This window comes from Oncorhynchus masou, unplaced genomic scaffold, assembly GCF_036934945.1.
Source record: "Oncorhynchus masou masou isolate Uvic2021 unplaced genomic scaffold, UVic_Omas_1.1 unplaced_scaffold_949, whole genome shotgun sequence".
NCBI classification, from domain to species: Eukaryota; Metazoa; Chordata; class Actinopteri; order Salmoniformes; family Salmonidae; genus Oncorhynchus; species Oncorhynchus masou.
Window position 1 is genome coordinate 114,216 of NW_027015986.1, and position 5,943 is coordinate 120,158.

The following is a 5,943-nucleotide window of genomic DNA, read 5'->3' on the forward strand; positions in this document are numbered from 1 at the left end:
CTGTGTTCTAACTCCTCTATGTAACTATGTAACTGTGTTGCAACTCCTCTATGTAACTATGTAACTGTGTTGTAACTCCTCTATGTAACTGTGTTGTAACTCCTCTATGTAACTGTGTTGTAACTCCTCTATGTAACTGTGTTGTAACTCCTCTATGTAACTGTGTTGTAACTCCTCTATGTAACTGTGTCGTAACTCCTCTATGTAACTGTGTCGTAACGCCTCTATGTAACTGTGGTGTAACTCCTCTATGTAACTGTGGTGTAACTCCTCTATGTAACTGTGGTGTAACTCCTCTATGTAACTGTGTTCTAACTCCTCTATGTAACTGTGTTGTAACTGTGTTGTAACTCCTCTATGTAACTGTGTTGTAACTCCTCTATGTAACTGTGTTGTAACTCCTCTGTGTAACTGTGTTGTAACTCCTCTATGTAACTGTGTTGTAACTCCTCTATGTAACTGTATCGTAATTCCTCTATACCTGTGTCGTAACTCCTCTATGTAACTGTGTTGTAACTCCTATGTAACTGTGTTGTAACTCCTCTGTGTAACTGTGGTGTAACTCCTCTATGTAACTGTGTTGTAACTCCTCTATGTAACTGTGTTATAACTCCTCTATGTAACTGTGTTGTAACTCATCTATGTAACTGTGTCGTAACTCCTCTATGTAACTGTGTCATAACTCCTCTATGTAACTGTGTTGTAACTCCTATGTAACTGTGTTGTAACTCCTCTATGTAACTGTGTTGTAACTCCTATGTAACTGTGTTGTAACTCCTCTATGTAACTGTGTTGTAACTCCTCTATGTAACTGTGTCGTAACTCCTCTATGTAACTGTGTCGTAGCTCCTATGTAACTGTGTCGTAACTCCTCTATGTAACTGTGTCGTAACTCCTCTATGTAACTGTGTCATAACTCCTCTATGTAACTGTGTAACTGTGTCAAAACTCCTCTATGTAACTGTGTCATAACTCCTCTATGTAACTGTGTTCTAACTCCTCTATTTAACTGTGTTCTAACTCCTCTATATAACTGTGTTGTAACTCCTCTATGTAACTGTGTTGTAACTCGTCTATGTAACTGTGTAACTGTATTGCAACTCCTCTATGTAACTGTGTTGTAACTCCTCTATGTAACTGTGTTGTAACTCCTCTATGTAACTGTGTTGTAACTCCTCTATGTAACTGTGTTGTAACTCCTCTATGTAACTGTGTTGTAACTCCTCTATGTAACTGTGTTGTAACTCCTCTATGTAACTGTGTTGTAACTCCTCTATGTAACTGTGTTGTAACTCCTCTATGTAACTGTGTTGTAACTCCTCTATGTAACTGTGTTATAACTCCTCTATGTAACTGTGTCGTAACTCCTCTATGTAACTGTGTCGTAACTCTATGTAACTGTGTCGTAACTCCTCTAACTGTGTCGTAACTCCTCTGTAACTGTGTAAACTCCTCTATGTAACTGTGTTATAACTCCTCTATGTAACTGTGTCATAACTCCTCTGTAACTGTGTCGTAACTCCTCTGTAACTGTGTCATAACTCCTCTATGTAACTGTGTAACTGTGTCATAACTCCTCTATGTAACTGTGTTGTAACTCATCTATGTAACTGTGTCGTAACTCCTCTATGTAACTGTGTCATAACTCCTCTATGTAACTGTGTTGTAACTCCTATGTAACTGTGTTGTAACTCCTATGTAACTGTGTTGTAACTCCTCTATGTAACTGTGTTGTAACTCCTATGTAACTGTGTTGTAACTCCTCTATGTAACTGTGTTGTAACTCCTCTATGTAACTGTGTCGTAACTCCTCTATGTAACTGTGTCGTAGCTCCTATGTAACTGTGTCGTAACTCCTCTATGTAACTGTGTCGTAACTCCTCTATGTAACTGTGTCATAACTCCTCTATGTAACTGTGTAACTGTGTCATAACTCCTCTATGTAACTGTGTCATAACTCCTCTATGTAACTGTGTTCTAACTCCTCTATTTAACTGTGTTGTAACTCCTCTATGTAACTGTGTTGTAACTCCTCTATGTAACTGTGTAACTGTATTGCAACTCCTCTATGTAACTGTGTTGTAACTCCTCTATGTAACTGTGTTGTAACTCCTCTATGTAACTGTGTTGTAACTCCTCTATGTAACTGTGTTGTAACTCCTCTATGTAACTGTGTTGTAACTCCTCTATGTAACTGTGTTGTAACTCCTCTATGTAACTGTGTTGTAACTCCTCTATGTAACTGTGTTGTAACTCCTCTATGTAACTGTGTTATAACTCCTCTATGTAACTGTGTTGTAACTCCTCTATGTAACTGTGTCGTAACTCTATGTAACTGTGTCGTAACTCCTCTAACTGTGTCGTAACTCCTCTGTAACTGTGTAAACTCCTCTATGTAACTGTGTTATAACTCCTCTATGTAACTGTGTCATAACTCCTCTGTAACTGTGTCGTAACTCCTCTGTAACTGTGTCATAACTCCTCTATGTAACTGTGTAACTGTGTCGTAACTCCTCTATGTAACTGTGTAACTGTGGTGTAACTCCTCTATGTAACTGTGTTGTAACTCCTCTATGTAACTGTGTTGTAACTCCTCTATGTAACTGTGTTGTAACTCCTCTATGTAACTGTGTTGTAACTCCTCTATGTAACTGTGTAACTGTGTTGTAACTCCTCTGTGTAACTGTGTTGTAACTCCTCTATGTAACTGTGTTGTAACTCCTCTATGAAACTGTGTTGTAACTCCTCTATGTAACTGTGTTGTAACTCCTCTATGTAACTGTGTTGTAACGCCTCTATGTAACTGTGTTGTAACTCCTCTATGTAACTGTGTTGTAACTCCTCTATGTAACTGTGTTGTAACTCCTCTGTGTAACTGTGTTGTAACTCCTCTATGTAACTGTGTAACTGTGTTGTAACTCCTCTATGTAACTGTGTAACTGTGTCATAACTCCTCTATGTAACTGTGTCGTAACTCCTCTATGTAACTGTGTTGTAACTCCTCTATGTAACTGTGTCATAACTCCTCTATGTAACTGTGTCATAACTCCTCTATGTAACTGTGTCGTAACTCCTCTATGTAACTGTGTTGTAACTCCTCTATGTAACTGTGTTCTAACTCCTCTATGTAACTGTGTAACTGTGTTCTAACTCCTCTATGTAACTGTGTTGCAACTCCTCTATGTAACTATGTAACTGTGTTGTAACTCCTCTATGTAACTGTGTTGTAACTCCTCTATGTAACTGTGTTGTAACTCCTCTATGTAACTGTGTTGTAACTCCTCTATGTAACTGTGTTGTAACTCCTCTATGTAACTGTGTAACTGTGTTGTAACTCCTCTGTGTAACTGTGTTGTAACTCCTCTATGTAACTGTGTTGTAACTCCTCTATGAAACTGTGTTGTAACTCCTCTATGTAACTGTGTTGTAACTCCTCTATGTAACTGTGTTGTAACGCCTCTATGTAACTGTGTTGTAACTCCTCTATGTAACTGTGTAACTGTGTTCTAACTCCTCTATGTAACTGTGTTCTAACTCCTCTATGTAACTGTGTAACTGTGTTCTAACTCCTCTATGTAACTGTGTTGCAACTCCTCTATGTAACTATGTAACTGTGTTGTAACTCCTCTATGTAACTGTGTTGTAACTCCTCTATGTAACTGTGTTGTAACTCCTCTATGTAACTGTGTTGTAACTCCTCTATGTAACTGTGTCATAACTCCTCTATGTAACTGTGTCGTAACTCCTCTATGTAACTGTGGTGTAACTCCTCTATGTAACTGTGGTGTAACTCCTCTATGTAACTGTGTTCTAACTCCTATGTAACTGTGTTGTTACTCCTCTATGTAACTGTGTTCTAACTCCTCTATGTAACTGTGTTGTAACTGTGTTGTAACTCCTCTATGTAACTGTGTTGTAACTCCTCTATGTAACTGTGTTGTAACTCCTCTGTGTAACTGTGTTGTAACTCCTCTATGTAACTGTGTCGTAACTCCTCTATGTAACTGTGTCGTAACTCCTCTATACCTGTGTCGTAACTCCTCTATGTAACTGTGTCATAACTCTTCTATGTAACTGTGTTGTAACTCCTATGTAACTGTGTTGTAACTCCTCTGTGTAACTGTGGTGTAACTATGTAACTGTGTTGTAACTCCTCTATGTAACTGTGTTGTAACTCATCTATGTAACTGTGTCGTAACTCCTCTATGTAACTGTGTCATAACTCCTCTATGTAACTGTGTTGTAACTCCTATGTAACTGTGTTGTAACTCCTATGTAACTGTGTTGTAACTCCTCTATGTAACTGTGTTGTAACTCCTATGTAACTGTGTTGTAACTCCTCTATGTAACTGTGTTGTAACTCCTCTATGTAACTGTGTCGTAACTCCTCTATGTAACTGTGTCGTAGCTCCTATGTAACTGTGTCGTAACTCCTCTATGTAACTGTGTCGTAACTCCTCTATGTAACTGTGTCATAACTCCTCTATGTAACTGTGTAACTGTGTCATAACTCCTCTATGTAACTGTGTCATAACTCCTCTATGTAACTGTGTTCTAACTCCTCTATGTAACTGTGTAACTGTGTCATAACTCCTCTATGTAACTGTGTCATAACTCCTCTATGTAACTGTGTTCTAACTCCTCTATATAACTGTGTTGTAACTCCTCTATGTAACTGTGTTGTAACTCCTCTATGTAACTGTGTAACTGTATTGCAACTCCTCTATGTAACTGTGTTGTAACTCCTCTATGTAACTGTGTTGTAACTCCTCTATGTAACTGTGTTGTAACTCCTCTATGTAACTGTGTTGTAACTCCTCTATGTAACTGTGTTGTAACTCCTCTATGTAACTGTGTTGTAACTCCTCTATGTAACTGTGTTGTAACTCCTCTATGTAACTGTGTTGTAACTCCTCTGTAACTGTGTTATAACTCCTCTGTAACTGTGTAAACTCCTCTATGTAACTGTGTTATAACTCCTCTATGTAACTGTGTCATAACTCCTCTGTAACTGTGTCGTAACTCCTCTGTAACTGTGTCATAACTCCTCTATGTAACTGTGTAACTGTGTCGTAACTCCTCTATGTAACTGTGTAACTGTGTTGTAACTCCTCTATGTAACTGTGTTGTAACTCCTCTATGTAACTGTGTTGTAACTCCTCTATGTAACTGTGTTGTAACTCCTCTATGTAACTGTGTAACTGTGTTGTAACTCCTCTATGTAACTGTGTTGTAACTCCTCTATGTAACTGTGTTGTAACTCCTCTATGTAACTGTGTTGTAACTCCTCTGTGTAACTGTGTTGTAACTCCTCTATGTAACTGTGTTGTAACTCCTCTATGTAACTGTGTCGTAACTCCTCTATGTAACTGTGTTGTAACTCCTCTATGTAACTGTGTTGTAACTCCTCTATGTAACTGTGTCGTAACTCCTCTATGTAACTATGTAACTCCTCTATGTAACTGTGTAGTAACTCCTCTATGTAACTGTGTAGTTGTGTTATAACTCCTCTGTAACTGTGTTTTAACTCCTCTGTGTAACATCTCCTCTAGGTCCATGGGTGTGGAGACCAAGCCAGGATGAGAATCAGTAAAGAAGGGGTTCTGTATGCTGGTGGTGGACACAAGGACAAGTCTGTACATCCTAACAACAAGGCCCATCTACACAGGAAGCTGGACTCCAAACTCAAAGAAATGGACAAGTTGAAGAAGACCAAACCCAAAGAGAAAGAGGATTATTGACCTTTTTAAATACAATAGTATTTTAGTTTTATTTAAATCGATTACTGCTAAATTAGTTCAACCTGTTCGTCAGTATCTTCTATAACTACACCATATAAGGGTACCTTCTATAAGTACACCATATAAGGGAATCTTCTATAAGGGTATCTTCTATAAGTATACCATATAAGGGTATCTTTTATAAGTACACCATATAAGGGAA